General features: G+C 38.5%; 1 protein-coding gene and 1 long non-coding RNA gene across 5 annotated transcripts in view; one reads left to right on the forward strand and one right to left on the reverse strand.

Moving 5' to 3' along the window:
- Positions 1 to 12,974: 12,974 nt before the first annotated feature.
- On the reverse strand, positions 12,975 to 13,441 carry LOC117073221. The gene is made up of 2 exons (XR_004433173.1): positions 13,301 to 13,441; positions 12,975 to 13,210 (listed from the first exon to the last, which is right to left on the reverse strand). It is a non-coding gene; the product is annotated as an uncharacterized LOC117073221 (long non-coding RNA).
- Positions 13,442 to 13,932: 491 nt separating this feature from the next.
- Positions 13,933 to 18,512, forward strand: part of DMTF1 (cyclin D binding myb like transcription factor 1) — a 43,697-nt gene continuing 39,117 nt past the window's right edge. The window contains exons 1-2 of one of the 4 annotated variants that reach the window (XM_033193811.1): positions 13,958 to 14,076; positions 15,870 to 16,008. The gene's annotated coding sequence lies outside the window, so the exon portion shown is untranslated. Of the gene's footprint in view, positions 14,077 to 14,810; positions 14,929 to 15,869; positions 16,009 to 18,512 lie in introns of those variants that run through there. The other 3 variants (XM_033193812.1, XM_033193810.1, XM_033193813.1) reach the window with 3 other exon arrangements.

Raw genomic sequence — 18,512 nt, forward strand, 5'->3', positions numbered from 1 at the left:
CCGGGAACACTTCATTACATTTGTGACCTACTAAATTCCAACACTGTCCTACTTTCAATGATTATTTTACCCTCAGGTTTAGATTCTTCTCTCTCACTTTGGACACTATTATCTTTTGACTTCAACATCTATCCTAATTCATTTTAATATTATGGACTCGTATCTTAACCACCAAAACTACACTCAGCTTCTAGCAACCAACACAGCCATGTCATAAAACCTTCCTTCTAGATTATACTTTCTCCATTGCTAAAATCTCAAATTCTGAGTTTCATCTCACTGCCCCTTCTCTTCAACTCTATTCCATCCTCATGCTCTGCTCCCCAAGGGACTTTATGTTCAAGTAGAACATTTAATTACAGATAAAAAGGTCCCAAGTTTGAAATCAAATTATTTTTCCCTTGTCTAATATTTTTATTAAACTGAGATCTTCAAGGGCAGAAACCATACATTTTATTATGCATCATTATATCTACCCTTCATTCTTTGAAAAATGATTAGCACATATAGAAACTCATAAATGTTTGATGAGTGAATGGTCACTCCTGAATTATTAAATATTGAACATTATTGTCAGGCTTGCAGATATCTTTCATAATGAGTCAAACTGGGAGAGGTGGAGGCAAAGAAAGGACAATCACCAAATTCTTTCTGCAAAACTGTTCCCTCTTTGCCCTTCCTCCATGAGATTTATTTATATTATTAAACAAATCTAGAGCCACAGTACCTGAATATCTTATGTGTAAACTATTGCATGATCGGTATTAATCAGAAAGGGAATTCAGAGTAGAGAAAAGGATTAGTTGGTGGAAATAAAATGAGGTAAGTCAGTAAATTCAAGAGAAAGGATACATGTCAGTGAGATCCTGGGGAGAAAAAGACAAAACAATGTTGAAAGTAGAATAGTGTAGGATTTGTTTTTGCAACCATGCTAATATATTACAAAGCTGGAAAAAATTGAGCAAAAGAACAAAATAAAGTTGTATTAGATTATAACACAATGTATATGATAAACATCTATGAACTTATACTGATATAAATGATTGAGTACATTAATAAATGGGAAAGAATAACTAAATCTCCCATGTAGAATAATTCCTAATAATTTATGTAGATGCTCTACCCTAAAGATGAAGGGTGTAAAATAACTCCCTAATCCTTAAGTGTGGGCTAAGAATAGAGACTTCCTTCCAAAAAGGACACAAAATGAGTGTAAATGTGTAACTTTACAGTAGAGAACAAAATTACCTCAGCAGGTGATCAAGATTCACGTTAACTGTGGGAAGTCATGTGGATAGTGTGTACCTTTGATATGATGCAATGAAAATGGCAATTTAGCTCTGTGGTCTTCCTCCCAAAAACCCATAGTCTAAGTCTAATCATAAGGAAAACATCAGACAAATTCCAGTCGATGTGCATCCTACAACTGCTGACAGCCCCAATTGCCCACCATTTGGTAATGAACTAATAATTGTTTTAATACACTGAAAGTTGAGGGGTTTTGTTACACATGTAGCAAAGGTTAACTAATATGTCTCTATTACTTTATCCCACCCAAGCCACATTTCCAATGTTGTTTTCCAGAATTCTCCTATGTCCCACCCAAACTGCATGATGTTTTTATTCCCTAGAAATGCTTTGTACTTTCCTGAATATTTAGTTATGAAACTTCCCTCTGCCCAAAGTGCCTTTATTCTCAAATCTCTACTAAAACAAAGGTCACTCATCTTCCCCTTCTACAGAAAGTCTGATATATAAATATAAGGAAGAGGAGAAAACTTGGTTCACCAGATTTACTCTTAGAAAGAGCGTTGTATTCTTAAGAAATGCCTTGGTGGCAAGGGTGAGAGGATGAAGAAAATGGTATTGATTAGTATGTAGACTCAGCTGCAGAAACAGAGACTCAAACTATACATTGATTGGACAGAATAGAAGTTTACTTCTCTCTTGTGTAACAGGGCATAGTCAACCAAAGATAGGCATGAGGATTTGACAGGGTCAATCCATCTTGTTGCTCCACTATTCCTGTTGTCCTTATCTACACAGTTCCAGATGACTCATTACCACCACATGCCAGGCAGAAGGAAAGGGTCAATGTGAAAAGGAGGGCATACTCATTCCTTTAGGGAAAAAGACAGACATTGTACTTCAGTTCTGCTTGCATCACATTGGCCATGGTCACATAATTATACCTGGTTGCACAGAAGGCTGGGAAATATATTGTTATCTTGGTATTCAAATATTCTACTATTACTATAGAAGGAAGCAGGAATGAGAATAAAGTTCAATATAGTCACTAGCACAAGTAAGTTCAAGTGTATCAGCCTCCTAAAATGCTATATAAAGAATAAGAAGACAAATTGGCTTTGTTCCTGAGAGGCAGGAGAGTAGGAAAGACAAAAAAGAAGCCACAGGAATGATGGAAAGCTACGATTCCTCTCAGAAACTTTCAACTCTATTATGAATTTCTTTTCTAAAATCTTGGAATGAGAACCCTGATGGAAACTGGTAAAGAAACTCATTTTTTAAGGTAAAATAAAGTACTGTATTCCTGAATGCAAAAATTAGAGGAAGAGAGAGCCATGATAGTATGAAACCCTGATAACATACAGAATTCTAAGGAAAGCTTTGAGTGTAACTGGACTTTGGAATTGGACATTAAGAAAACCTTACACTGATTTCACGAAATAGGAGATAGAAGGCCTCACTGATGTCTGAGTACCACCAGTTTCTTTTAAAATCTTTAACATTTAAACAAACATGGTGCTAAGGGCAGAATTAAGCATAAATGAAAAAAACATGGTTTCTTCAAAAATAATCAGTGTAGAGTTCCTAATCATGCTACATATAGCAACCATAAAGTTGGCAATTTGAGAGAGCTTTAGTTAGACTTAACATAGTGTTAGTTTTAGCTACTGGAAATAGACATGAAGTATGAATCACTTTCCTAACTGAAATGTAGGCTAAATGTAAGTATCACAGATTTAAGAATGCCACCTAAATTTCTTCTCAACCACATTTTGTGTACTGACACTAAGACATCAGTAAAGGAAACAGGATGAATTCCCAGTCTTCCCAAAAGAGGCCAAATGGACTATAGTTTATAACGTCAGTGCAAACTATACAACAGATGGACAACTGTGCACTTCTGACAGATTGAGGCATGCCTGATTACAAAATAATTCATTGCTGAAGAGGCCTCATTACCAGTAGAAGCTCTCATGGAGAAAGTTTAGTTACAAAGAAATAAATATTAACAGTCATCCGGAAAACTTAGGTAAGCTTTGACGTTTCATTATTCATTGAAAGTGAACTTTCAGCTGTTAACCACATATAACAGAGGTTAGAAGAAATTGCTTGTTGATCGATTAGTCCACTCCTTCCTATATAAGCTGTGGAAGAATAGAAGTTGAAAATATCTGGTCAACTAATGTTCTATACAGAACATCATTATGTCCTATTTGAACTACTTGTGGGAACTTCAGATTTCTGCCCAGATACTCAGGTAACATCTATGTTACTAATTACTGACATATAGAATTCAGGTAATTTTAATAACTATTTTACTTTGCTGTAATATAATAAATATGGGAATATCTATTACACTGACAAACACATTCCTTTCCTGCACACACCATGGCTTGCAAGTGCTTGTGTTCATTATATATTAAAATATGTTGAAAGTAATAAGCAACAAATTCAGCTTCTAACATGTAACATTTGCAAAATCCTCATCTTTTTAATCATTTAATCTCTTGTGAGCAGGCTCAACATCTCTGAATTGTGCCCTATAACCACTTCTGATCTTGTCTCTATCACTTGGAAAGAACTCAGGTAGATGCTCCATTTCCAGCTCTTTGGGACTCAGGGGCATCTCTATAGTCTTTAGAATACCCACAGCTGTGCTGCTTGTCTCCTAAGAATACTGGAAATTTCCAAGTATTTTTGGCAATCTGCATTTCCTATGTTGCAGTGTTGTAAACTGGAACTCTAGTCCTGGTTATCCATTCCGTTTCTCCCAAATCTCAAAATCTTTTGTAAAGAAAAATAAGATAATGAATTATAACATATATACATGTTTTGTGCAAATGTGTAACTATGTAAAACCAAATACCACTTAATATAAATCTATGTGTCAAATATTTCTTTAGCATAATAGTATCTTTGAGCTATTAATTGGTTGCTACTCCTTCCTGCATGTTCTTGTGCCTATTATGCTTCCCCCTATAAAGGCAGCTTTGATACTTTCTATATTGAGAAAGAACATATATATGAACTAGAACAAATAAATGTTTAATGGATTTTTATAAATTTATATGAGCCAATAATATTGAAAACCAGAGCTTTTGATCTTTAAGAGCCAAGAATGGAGAAAAAAATGGACTTTGAGACTCTAAAACCTTTCATTTGAAAACTAAAAGAAGGGCATAGATTACCTAGATCAGAATTTATATCACGAACCAGAGCACAGGGAGACTGCTGATGACATAAGGGCAGTTTTTCCAACCAAAACAAAGTGAAACTTTTGACAAACTTACAAGTACCAAGAGGCACCAAAGAAAAGCCCCCCATACGATACTCCCTTCTTGGAGTCAAAATCCTAGGGTGGCGGGAGAGAAAATAATAGAAACTCCATATTTGGGGGAAATCTCAGAGAATGAGGAATTACTTTCTGATTTTTCAGAGTTCAGTCCAGAAGATTCTATGTTGTAGTTAGCTAGTGCTAGGAAAAAAACTACCTTGAAACATAATGGCTTAAGACAACAATAATCATTTTATTATTGTTCATAGTTTCTGTGGACCAGGATTTTGGGAAAGGCTGAGAAAAACTTCTGGGTGTCTCATGCTTTTGTTGTAAGATGATGGCTGGATCTGTAACAGTGGATGGAGGGTGTCCACAAATCCCTTTGAAAGGTGGAGTCTCATCTCTGTTCCCTTGGGTGTCAGCTGGCCTTAGTGACTCACTTCTTTTTTTTTTTTTTTCTTTGAAACAGAGTCTCACTCTGTCTCTCAGGCTGGAGTGCAGTGGAACAATCTTGGTTCACTGCAACCTCAGCCTCCCGGGTCCAAGTGATTCTCCTGCCTCAGTCTCTCGAGTAGCTGGGATTACAGACGCCTGCCACCACACCTGGCTAATTTTTGTATTTTTAGTAGAGATGGGGTTTCACCACGTTGACCAGGCTGGTCTCGAACTGCTGACCTCAAGTGATCACACAGCCTCGGCCTCCCAAACTGCTGGGACTACAGGCACGAGCCACTGTACCCAGCCAGTGACTCACTTCTAATGAATAGAATAAAGTCGAAGTGACAATGTGAACTTCTAAAACCACAAAAGGCATTGCAGGTTCCTCCTTTCTGTCATTCTTAGATCACTTGCTCTCTCAGGAAAGCCGGCTGCCATGTTGTGAGGACACTCAAGTAGCCCTATAGAAAGGCCCATGTGATTAGGAATTAAGGCCTTCAGTCAGTTGTCAGGGATGATGCCTCTCATCAACAGCCATGTGAATGAGCCATCTGGGAACTGGATCTTCTCGTCTTGGTCAAGCCTTCAGATGACTGCAGCCTCAGCTGACATCTTGATCGTAACCTCCCAGAAGTCCGTAAGTAAATCAGACAGTCACACTACTCTTGAATTCCTGATTCTCAAAAATTGAGGTTAATAAACTCTGTGGTAAGCCACTACATTTTGGGGCAATTTGATATTACTATGGGGTGACAGGTAACTAATATGGAGGAGAGGCTGGAGCAGCTAAGGGCTCTCTCATTCATCTCTTTTCATATAGTCTCAGGCCTCTCTGTGTGACTTTTCTGCATGGGCTAGTTTGGCCTTCCTCCGGGTATAGCAGCTGGAATATTTACATGATGGCTGATAGGTCTTTTATGTTCATTTTCAGAAGTCACATAGCACAACTTCCTGCATATTCACTTGGTTAAAATTGCCATAAAAGCTGTCCAGTTTCAAGAGGAAGGAGTCATATACCACCACCTCTCACTGGGAGGAGTGTCAAAGTCACATTATATAAAAAGGTTGTTGGATGGGAGATACTGCTGTAGCCGTCTTTGAAAAAATATGACCTGCTACACTGCAAGCCTTAAAGGGAAGTTCCCTAAGGAACAGAGCATTTGAGCAGTAGATTAGCAGAGTTATAAATTTAGGAGTCATCAGTGTATAGAGGGCAATTGAAACCATTGGAGTGGAGGGCATTACTTAGGGAAAGAGGATAGAATAAGAAAGAGACGTAGGCTTAGGGGTCACTGTGAGGAACTCTAAAATTTAAAAATCAGGCCAGCAAAAAAGTGTTTAAAGAAGTAAGAGGAATTTCAATGTATTGTATCAGAAAGTCTAGAAAATGCATTTTCAAAGAAGGAAGAGGTGGTTATTCCCCGAGCAAATGTTGCTGACAAATTAAGTGAAAGGATCATAGAAAATTGTTCATTGGATTTAGCAGTGTGGAGGTCACTAATGATCTTCATGGCATGTTATAAGCAGAAATCAGACTATAGTGGTTGAAAACATATAAAAGGAAGTAAGCATAGTTCTGTGGGGAGATAAGATCAAAAGCACAAAAGGAGGAATTAACCTTGAATAAGAGAAGGAACATCTCTAGGATCAGAGGGAAGGAATTTAGAATGAGCACAGATGAATATATGGGGATGGAGGCAGGCTATTGGGGGAGTTTATGCTTAAAAGTCTCTGTAAAGGTCATTTATTTATAGAGAATTAAAAGGAATATCCATCAGGGTGTGAGAAGCACTCGGAAAGCTTGTTATAGAGTGAAAAACAGTTACATTCCTTGCAAATCTATAGGGTATGATCCATGACTTCTAAGATTTCATTGGAATTGAATTTCATCTTTTACTTGTTTAAACAACAATAAAAAGAAAAACAATCAACTATTTTTCTAGTTAAAATTTCAAATAAATAAAGGATTTAAGAATATTACATTGTAACACCAAGTGAATATGAGAATGGTAGAAAAACCCTGGTCACTTGTTGCATGCTACCATCACTTGTAAGCCATTTACCCAAGAGAAATCTAAAATCCTTCATTCGATTTATTACTTCATCACAAATATTGTTGCAGTAAAGAGAGCTAGGAAAGCCCTAAAAGTAAAAGGCTTCAGATTTATTTTCAATTTTACCCATTGCAGGAGATGGATTTCTTATATAGTACTATATTTAGTGTGACCTTTTCAAATAACAGTTATTTATAACATTATGTATGAGACATTGTTGTATCACATATTTCTCTAGCAATTGGTCTACAATGGTAAAGTACCATGGGTTCCTTCTCAGAGGAGATTCTTGTGAAAATTTATTACAGGCTCAAGATCAACAGTGTTCTCAGAGAATGATTCCATGGCAGACAGCTGTTTGGCAAAAGAATAGAAAAAAAAAGATTCCAGCATCATATGAAAATAGACTTCTGTTCAACAAAAACAGAGCTTATCCAACAGAGATAGAGAAAGGAGTTTCACCTTATTTCAGAAGATGACTGCAATAGCCTTGTCTTGCTACACCAGGTTGGATTAACATAGGCCAAAAGTTCTACATAAATGTATATTTCTGGTTAAGAAATGTAAATAAACACAGAAAAAAAGACATTAAGATACTGTGACTTCTGAATTCACATATCTTCCTTATCCTAGGTTTGCTAAAATAGATATAATACTGCCGAAATTACAAAATATGATTATATGTAATAAGGTTATTCTCAAGTCTAAACAGCCCATAGAAACTCTCCTTTCCTAATCCTATTAGCCCTAATTTTATTAAATTACAAATTATATATTATATGACTTCGCCAGGTCTGCCCACTTAAGATGCAGTCACTATAACAAAAGTACTATGCTATGGAATTTAATTTGATATAGTTATATTTACTACAACTTACTACAATGTAATTCTTAAATTAGGTATTAAAAGACTGGGTTGATATTTCAGATAATTTTAGAGGAGAAATAGCATGTTTGGCAGTGTTTTCTGTTGGTTCAGATCTTAACTCTTAACAATTTCAGGTTCAGAAAGACCTCTACATTGCCCGTGTTTATACGTTGCCCGACATACGTTGTATGTCTATTAAAGGGATTCAGAGAACACCAGCCAAAGGGGATTCAAGAGGACATACGTGTTTCTCTTGTGCATAAAACACTTTGCCTAGAAACATGAAAACAGAAATTTCGAAGAAGAAACACATTGACCCATCCTTTCTAATACTAGTAATTTAGCTTAATCTGATGGTACCAAGTGATTTTGTCACAGGATCCTTTGGGAGTCACGTCGCCAGTCAGAAACCTCTGTGGTCCGCAGCACCTCTGCTTGCTTAAGTTTCGCTCGCCCCCGCTGGGCTCATTCTGTCCACTTGGCCTGGCAGACTGTCCTCGGCTCGCACTACCAGCCTTGATTCCAATGTCTGAGGATGGCGGGCCAGGCATGAAGCAGTGAGGGGTATGTGAGTGTGGCAGCGCGGCTTGTCTGGCCACTGTACGCAGATAGGCACATTGGATGCTGCAGCGGGGCAGGCAGCTCCAGGAACCAGCACAGGCACCTGCTCCATGCGAGGCTGCAGTTGGACCAGGCATACTTCAAGCGGCTTCCACTGTGGGCACCGGCGTCTGGACGAAGGGAACAAGGTGGCACCTGAAAACTTGGGAGTCACCAGCAACTGCGGAGTCCCCAAGGGCGGGCAGTGGGGGTCATGCTACAGCTGTCTTTCCCAGTGCCTGCAGCTCAGCAAACCAGGGTGGGGACATGTTTCAGCTCATTCAGTCCAGCTGCCTCACTCCAGCCCACCACTCCTGGGATGGCTCAGCCCCACCACTACTTCTTGTCACGTGGGGCAGCTGCCCAACACCGGCAGAAGGCGGGAGGGCTACAGTGTTACAGCGGTGGCTCAGGGAATCCCAAGGTCTGGGCCTCCAAAAGAGTCACTGCTCTTCACTCCCTTAGTCCAGCAAATGGGAGCGTGTCATTGCCCACTGACCAGTGAGCCAGCCAGGAAAGTGTTATAGCCCTTTTCATGTCCTCTTTTCTGCAGGTCATGAGTTCTTGTCCCACATCCAGGAAGAATGAAGTTACATGGATAATCGGAGGGTGAGCAAGCCAGAGAAGAGTTTCACTGAGTAACAGACAGCTCTCACCAGAGAAGAGACCTAAGCGGGTAGCTCCTACCTGTAGGCAGGTAGTGTTGACTCGTGGATGAGTCCAGGGTTTTTATGGGCTCAGAATGGAGGAAGTGTGTGTTAACTGGCCCATGGGTGGGAGGAAGTGCGTGCTGATTGGACCATGGGTGGGCCTGGAAAAAGCACCATTTGATTCATTGCAAGGCATTGAGACAGTTCTCACTCTGGATACTGGATTCCACTTGGAACTGGCTGCCCTGTTTCCAGGCTTCAGGCTGTCTTTGGCTTGAAGGTCAGGTTTCACTGGGACCTGTCCCATCCGTGGAGGAATTTGTCTGCCTTCTGCTGCTATCAATTTGATTCATATTTTGTTTTCATCCTTCATTAAGTTGTTATAATTAAGCAAGTTTTATAGGCAGTTGCAATTTAGTGAGTACTTTACCCAAACAAGTTTGGCACAAAGATGCACTATACTACTATAATGTAAGCTCCTCCATTAGAATATATGTTCCTTGAGAGCAGGGATCTTGTCTCTCTTGTTCTCCATCATACTTCCTGTGCCTAAAATAGTGCTCAGCCCAAAGCAGGTGCTCAGGAAGAGCTGCTGAATGAAATGAGCGAGTGTATCACAAATGTGCAAACTCCTGAAAGTTATAAACATTACGGAGGTTCCTTGTTTCTTCCTCTTTCACTGCATATTCTGTGCAAAGGAATTAAATGTACAGTGAATAGAAGGGAAGGGGATTAATCTACAAGTCTTTTAATTCTAGAGAGCTTTCTCATATTTTGATTTCAAAGTATAATCCTTATCCTTTTAGCTTTATTACTGTTGAGGCTTGTCCTTGGTCTGCCACAGCATATCATTAACAATCAAGGCCCCAAAATTTCTATTTACTGTTCAAGTTACTACTTGGGAAAGAAGAAAAAAACAAAACTGCTGAACAATAGGGACATCTGCTGGCTAAAGTGACATGCTTCTGTTCTTAAAATACTGCATCTAGATGCACAAGACTTGGGCAATAGGTTTAGAGTAACACCAAAAATGTGATGTGTTAAAATAACTTTTTTCCACTTGAAAAATAGCTAATGTGTTTGCTTTTGTCGAGAATTGTCCAAGTAGCAACACTATCTGGAAAAATACTGTGTGATCTCCAGTAGTCAGCTGTTCTTGCCAAAGAATAGAAATGGCTAGCTTCCAGGTCTTCTGGCTTAAGACAATTATCTTTAATATCAATAAACATTTAAATGTCTGCTAAGTTAAGGTACTGTGCCATATATTAGCAAATAAAAGCTCATGGCAAAGGGGGAAGACGGCCCATTTCTGCTATGTCTGGGCATGCACTGAGCTCTAATCTTAGAGGAATAGGAATACTATTGTCTTAAAAAAGAAGAAAATGTTGGTGTGCTGCACCCATTAACTCATGCACATGTACCCTAGAACATAAAGTATAATTTTAAAAAATTTTTTAAAAAGAAAATTCTGCAATATGCGACAACATGGATGAACCTTGAGGACATTATGCTAAGTGAAATAAAACAGTCACAGAAATACAAATATTAAATAATTTCACTTACGTTAAGTATCTAAAATAGTCGAATTTGTAGAATCAGAGTGGAATGGTGGTTTACCAGGGGCTGGGGAGAGGGGATGGGGAGTTAGTAATCAGTGGGCATAAAGTTTCAAGTAAGATGAGTAAGCTCTAGAGATCTGCTGTACAACACTGTACCCATAGTCAATGATAATGTTTTGTACACTTAAAATTTTGTTAAGCAGGCAGACGTCATGTTGTCTTCTTACCACAATAAAGTTTTTTGAGAAATTCAGCTAACATTTGCAAGGGACAGCCTATCACCTGGCAGTACTGTGCTTTCACCATTTTATAAACATTTTACAAGCCAGTTGCTTTCTGCAAATATGCTTTCATACACTAGCTGGACAAATGCTGTCCCACCTTGCACCCCCTACTACGCTTGTTTATTCTTACCTTTCTGCTTAAGTATCTTCTCAGAAAGGCCTGCTCTGAACTCTACAAAATTTCAGTTCAGAGCACCCAAGTTGTATCTTTCTCAGAACTTATAAAACATGGCAATTATTGCTTAGTTAACTAATATACTGTCCCTCTCTCTTCCATACTAGATTATAAAGGAACAGGTCTTTCAGTCTGGGTCTGGATATTATCCTGTTTTAGTGAAGTATCTGAACTGTTTGTTTTGCACACCAAAATTACAAAGACAGAACAAAAATTTTTATCCTTATTGGCTAGGAGTATTGGAAACCTTAGCTCTCCATTCCCTTGATAAGGAAACACTTTTTTGGCTAATATTCTATCAATAGTTCTCAACAAAGATTTACCACAAAAGAAGAAAAAAGTGAAGTGGACATAGAGAGGTGGTCACCAAGCTGAGGTATTAAAAGGATCGTAGAGATGAGACACACAGGCAAAACGCAAGGCGGGAAAAGGATTAAGATGGAGTGTCCTAAGGTCCAGAGGGAAGCCTACAGGAAGAATCTGAGACAGGAGACCACCTGGTAAAGCCTGCTGTGTGGGCTTAACTGGGACAGTTTATTCATTCCTCCATTAGCACAGCAATCCCCATCAGCTGTATTAACAGGACTCAGAGACTGTGTAGAAAGAAAATTACTCAGTAATTGTATTTTTCTTTTACTTTGAACAAAAGCTTATAAACATCTTTTTTTTTGAATTAGCATGAGATGATCATGAAACAACAGAACCTGCTTCTCAGTATTTGAAATACTTTATATTAATATATCAACCTGCCATAAAAGGCAATTTCATCATCATTCAATCACTGATGAGGTTCATCAAAGTGTTATTAACATTTGGAGTCCAACAAAGTCAATTTTAACTAGCAAATGCAGTAAATACCATAGCTATGCTATAAATACTTTCATAATTATTGTTTAGGAAATATTTCTAATGATTTTTCTACAAAACATTTAATTCCTAAATAGGTAAATCCTTGGATAATATTTAAAACCTCATCCATTCCCTACGTACACATTGACTAAGTAATGAGGTGCGGATAACATAGAAGTATAACTGCAGAAAATTGCTCTAGGAATCAAGTTGTGTTATGGATAGTCTTTACATTGATTATTCAAGTTAAAGGGAAAGAGACGTTACTTTTTTAAAAAATTATGTATTAATATTAAAATACACTTGTCATCCCCAAATAAATACCAACTGACTTGGGAAAAGGTTGTTATAAAAGAAACTCAACCAGAAAGGGAGAATTTAGTTATGAGGATGAACTTGACTTTTTGGGGGGAGTTAGCAGGGTGCAGGCAGACCTAAAACTTAGAAGAGAATGGACAGCCCGACTATAATTTATATATCACTATTTTATGCCTTAGCAAAAAGAATCCTATATGGTTATGTCTTATTGAAAATGTGGCTCATTAGGAATCACTTTCTAATCAGTGTTAATGTCAACAATTTTGCATATGTAATTATTACTTTATTAGAACTGCTCTTTGAGTAGTTGTATTGCTTTTCTGGCTTTAAGGTTTATTAGTTTCCATTTTTAATGCTTAATACATGTCAGGTTCTATGCTGAATATGTTGTCTACAATATTCTGGAGGGTAGATCTTATTACTCCCATTTTTCTAAAGCTAAAAGAGGTGAAGTGCCATATCCACTACTAAGAAATTGAGTCAAGATTCACATTCAGGTCTGACTGCCGAGTCCAAACCACAATACTATTCTGCCCCATAGTTTTGCTTACATAAACATTATTATGTACTTATTAAAAAATGGAATGATATACAGGTTAACTCCAAAAGAATGCAGAGTGCCACAAACTAGTAATAGTTATCAACACAAGAAAATGCTGTTTCCGACATTTATTTTTGAAAATTAGTCAAACATGTCGATCCTCCAGTAAAGTAAAGCATTTGTAAACTAGATGTAATCATTTGTTTTCGTTATGAAAGTACTGCCAAAGTGTATTTTGTGAGCTGCAACCAGGTCGTTGAGAACACAGGCTCTGGAGCTGAGGCTTCAATTCTAATTCCACCGCCAACTTGGGAGCCCTTGGACACATTCCTTCACTTCTCTTTGGTTCCTGTGTAAAATGGGATTCATTTGTAATAATGCAGCGATGCACTTAGCACTTATGAACATTAAATGAGTTTAATACACGTAAAACATTTACCTGACACTTAAGTACTCAAAGAATGCTGGCTCACATTACAGAACCCAAAGGCTTATCCTTTTCGTTTATAAGGGTATTAAAACGAAATCGCAACCCAAGGAGCATCTGTACTTTTAAGAGGAACTGGGCACAGCAAAATAGCATCTTCCTAGTCGAACAGCGAGACCACACTAACAGAGGACACATTTCATCAAGAACGACTTCTCACGCCCAGACATCTCATTTTAAGCCCCTGAGGCAAGGGAAATCAAGCATGAAGACACACACTCCCTGTTTTCTTCAGCACTGAGATCACCGGTTCCCTTCTTTCCACGCCGCGGCTCCCTCGGCTCTGAGCCACATGGAACTATGAAAATCCGCACGCGGAGCATAAGTCCCCAGAACCACAGCAACCACAGTTGCATCATAGCAGAAGGACCTCTTTTATAGCATCAGCAGTGGGACAGTCAGTGCCGAGATTTCCTAGCAGAGGACAGTCGACAAACACCGCCACAGACCAGTACCAACGTTCCAACCCCAGAACTTTTTTCGCGCGCCGGCACAGCCGGAAGTGACGCGTGCAGCCAGCGCGCGGGGCCGCCCGCGGGACAGACGAGCGGGAGGGGCAGCGTGCGGGGAGCTGGGGGCGGGGCGCGGCTGCAGCTCCGTTTCCGGTGGCTCGTCGCGCTCGCTCACTCCAGCTGCAGCCACTCTCGCCCCTGGCTGCTTCCTCCATCCTGGTATTTTTTGGAGCCTCCATCCTGGTTCTTCCAAAGTGCCCGGACCCAAAACAGGAAGTAAGTGCGATGGAACCTTCAGGTCCCAACTGCCGTCAGGGCCGCTCCGCCCAGTGGAGCCTGTCCGGCCCCCTTGCTGCCCGCTAGCACCAGCCGGCTGGCGCAAGCTGTCGGCGCCGGGGCACTGCGGGCGGGGTCGGAGCCTGGCCTTCCTGACGTTGCAGCTGCCGTCCCCGCACGTTCCGGCCAGGGCCTCCCTGTTAGGGCCGGGCGGCGCCCGTGGCTTAGGCTGCAGAGTAGGGAAGCGAGCGGCCGCCGAGGCACAGCAGCGATCCGGCGGGGGCGGAAAATGGCGGCGGCTTCGGAGGAGCTAAATGGCGCCGGGACCCCTGGGGGGTGGGGTGGGCCGGGAGGTTGAGTAGAGAACTGGGCCAGAGGGAGTGGAGACAGTAAAGAAGCCCTACTTGTTTTCTCGTGATGTTCTTTTTTAAATTTGTATTTATGTTACGTTTTCGGTTTTGTTTTATGGTTTAGCGTAGGAGAGGTAGGCTTGGGTGGGGTTGAGAGAGTGGGGGCGGGTCTCGACCCTTCTTCCCCCCCTTTGCTTTTTTTGTTCTTTTTCCTCGTTTGCGCTTTAGATTCTTCTCTAATTTTGCGGGGGTTCAGCCTTGCTCGGCGATTCACGGCCCAGACTTAGAGAATCGGGATAGCTGGCCGAACCGTCTCTGTCAGTTTGAGTCTCTTTAAAGAAGGGATGTGGGCTGGGGCGTGGGGACAGAGCCCTGGTGGAGCACGGAAAATGCGTCTGTAAAGTAGTAATTACCCTATTGTGCTGAGTTCCGAGAAAGTTCCTAAAATTAAGTCCACTTTGTTCTCTAAAATGGACTTCGCTTTGAGAATTTCTTCAGGGAGGTATGTAGAATGTTTTACCACAATCTCCAGAGCCGATTTGAGAGAAGTGGCCAAGTGCCATTCTGTGCAGTTGAATGATAGAGCATATATCTTTATATAAAATATTCGGTCTGTGAGTCAAGACTCCTCCCTTTCTCATTGAATTTGTGTAGTTGCCTTTTTCGCAACTGGATTCATCTTTGTGTACCTCTTTTTAATGTACATGGATTTGATTTTTGTATGTGTGCCTCCTTTCTGACAGGCGAGGCTGCTTGTTGGGACGTCCTACAAAAATGCATATTCTGTAGAATTATTTTTTAATATGATGTATCTTAAAGTGATGCCATTTGGAAAATTTTAAGTTATACCTGTATTTTTAATTCTTGGGAGAAAACCATTTGTAGCTTTTAAGCGCCAGTCCAAATACGAAAATATTATTCTACTATGTTGAAAGTATTACAAAATCTATTTTTTTCAGTTAAGCGTTTCATATTTTTTCATTACTTCAAATTTCTTTAAGCTGGTTTTGAATTTATATTTCAAATAGCTTTCTGAGGATTACTGTCTTTTAATAATTTGAATAATTTACCATCACTTTAACGTTTAAAGAATGACTATGGCGATACACTAAAATCTTATCTTTTTGCTCTTATGGTGTACTAGAGACAAGATTTATTTAGTTAGGATTTGGAAATTCTGTTAAGATTTAGAGAAAAAAGGTTAAAACTACATTCCTTAACGTTACAAAAATTGTCATGCTGAGAGAATCCAATTTGGTGTGAGAATAGTTTTTTTCTTCCATACACAAAGCACAAAAACCAGCCTGATTGTTTCGGGAAAAAAACCATTATGTTATAGATGTGAAAAATACATTTAATGATTGTGGTGATTTTTATCTCATTTTAACTCCCAATACTTCTGTATGCCACCAAACAAGCTAATTTATTTTCTTACTATTTTAGTTGATAGGCTCACCCCAAAATATGCTTTTTGGGACTGATTTAGCACCTGCATATTCTGCGTGAATCTCTTTAATTGGTTGCAGTTGAGCTAATGGTGGAGCCAAAATGCTATTGCCCTGTCTTCATCAACATTTAATCAGTAAGTACTGGGCATTGCATCTTTCTTAGAACTTTAAGTTCATACTTTGCAGTTATATGAATACATTATTTTATGTAAACATTTTTCTCTTGAGTGTTCAGGTTTTAGAAGTATTTTGAGGGGAAGAAATCAAAGTTTGGGGGTTATGACTTGAGCTTTGAAAACAGCATGGTTGGGAAATGTTTACTGGTAGAGAATCATATCAAAAGTAGGTAGCTGTCCTCTAGTCCTTTTTTTCGAGATCTCTTTTTTCAGTGCTTTAGTTAATCTCATTACACCCCAGGGGTGCTTTAAAGGTGGGGAGATAGTGTATGTATTTTATAAGGTTGGTTTGAAAAAAAAATAACAAAAAATTTGCCTTTATTTTCTCCGCAAAAATCTTACCTTTCTGTTAGCCTCATTTATCTCTCCGACATCTACAGACTCTAATTTTTATTAATGGTATAATAAACTTACATGTCCTGAAAATAACATCTCATTATTTTAAACAGTTGCTTTTGCCATGCTTAAGTGCATTGGCTTAAATTAACACCTGTGAGGATGAATGCGGTAATGTGAAACAAGTGTTCCCTAAGGATTTACTGCCTGGCACATAGATGTTAAAATATTGAGGGAGCTTAGAAGTGTTTTTGAAAGTATTGACGTCTTGCATCACTTGTATTAAACACACATCTGTCTGTTACAAAGACATCAAAAGCTTAGAAAGGAACTAAGTTTAGGGAGGGTTCATTCTCCTTTTTTAAATATATTAGAGACTGCATATTTAACACTGAGGTGTTATTCTGCCTTTCCAAAATGGAGTTTTCATTTTAATAGTCCATTTTTTTTTCTTACCACCATATTATTCATATATGAAAGGATTTCCTGGGAGTTGATATACTTTTAAATGCTTTGCAATTTTAGCTCCTTTATGTCTCCAAATGATAAGATGACCCGAGAAAGTGGTAAACTAAATGATTTTTATTAAACTAATTTCCAAATAGTAAAGTTAAAATACAGATAGTTACCAAATGTATGTGGCATTTGTTTGCTTTCGTGTCATTTCTCCCTTTATCTTGATGGTGCTTTCATTTTGTGAAGAAAATTCCTGTAGTAGAAATCACAAATAGATTTTGTGTTTGCTCTGATTCTATAAAGGTAGATAAGTTTAAATAAAAGGAGGAACATGGTTATCATGTCTTCCCCTGCCCCAAGTTTGTAGAAAGATAATCCATTCCATGACTGAATACTAGAAATAAGTTGTCAGGGAAAAGCACACTGGGGAGCTCATTATGAACAATTTAATTTTCTACCGTTTCATTTATTTAAATGTCATTTTGATTATGTACACTGTTAGGTCATTTTTCCAAGCACCAGTGGTCAAAGCTGATTCATTCACTTCCCATCAGGTGTTATGCATCAGAAATGCTCATTAGGTTTATTTTATTGCCTGTGTATATTTTAGTATCTAATGAGTAAATGTGCTTTAAAAATTAACTTGAAAAAAAATTCACTGTAAATCACAGGTGTCTGGCGATACTGTATATTTCCATTTAAAGAGCTTCTGATGGTGCCTTGTATAAAAGTACTCAGTTTTGAATGGATGAAATCTTTCAAGTGTACCAAATAACACATTATAAGCTCCTGAACCATACATGAAGTGAAAAATAACATTTTTGCTTTTTGAATAAGCAATATAGTTTTATTGTCAAACCAGTTATGAAATGCTGCACCCTAAAATGATCCATGCTATCAAGTAATCTTCCTTACGCAAGTAATAATGACATTGTTTTCAATAGTTGGTAATTGAAATAAACATTTTAAGCCATTAAAGACTGCTAGAATAGACTCCACTAACAGCTGTATTGACATTCTTATGATATATAGTCATATTTTACCATCTTAAAACCACGCCATAGTAAAAGTTAATTAGGTACCTTAATTGAATATGCCTTATGTTCATTTATGGCTCTGCTGCTCAAAGTTTTCCACAAAGTGTATAGAGGAACAAATCCCACGGGGCCTGGTACCATAGTCCAAAACATTCTTCTTCAAGTGTATAGTGTTCCTATTCGTGTCTTGAATAAAGTTTGTACTTAATGAAGATGTTATGCTTATTCTGTGACCTTACCTGTTGTCTGACAGCCCTCTGTGTACCCATGTTCAGGATGTATGAATTTGTTACCTATTATCTTCCACTAAGATTTTCTACTTAAAGACTTTCATTATTTCAAAATAAAATTATCTGAAAATATCTTCCAAATTCCTTAGATGTTACTAAGCAAATTCTCTCTTTTTTTTTTAAAACATTAGTTATTCAATGATAGGGTGATAGTCCATTTGGAGTTTTATGATAACATAGCCACAAAAACAAATGTTCAGTAATAGGTATGAATTAGATAAATTTAGATCTATGTGCCCATTCAAAATGTAGAGTAGTAATGATACAGGAAAATGCTCCTGATACAGTAAGTACAAAAAAGATGTGACAGTACGATCTTAATATTGTGAAAACAGTAAAAGAT

This window comes from Trachypithecus francoisi, unplaced genomic scaffold (genome assembly GCF_009764315.1).
Source record: "Trachypithecus francoisi isolate TF-2019V2 unplaced genomic scaffold, Tfra_2.0 Lachesis_group4, whole genome shotgun sequence".
Lineage (NCBI taxonomy): Eukaryota > Metazoa > Chordata > Mammalia > Primates > Cercopithecidae > Trachypithecus > Trachypithecus francoisi.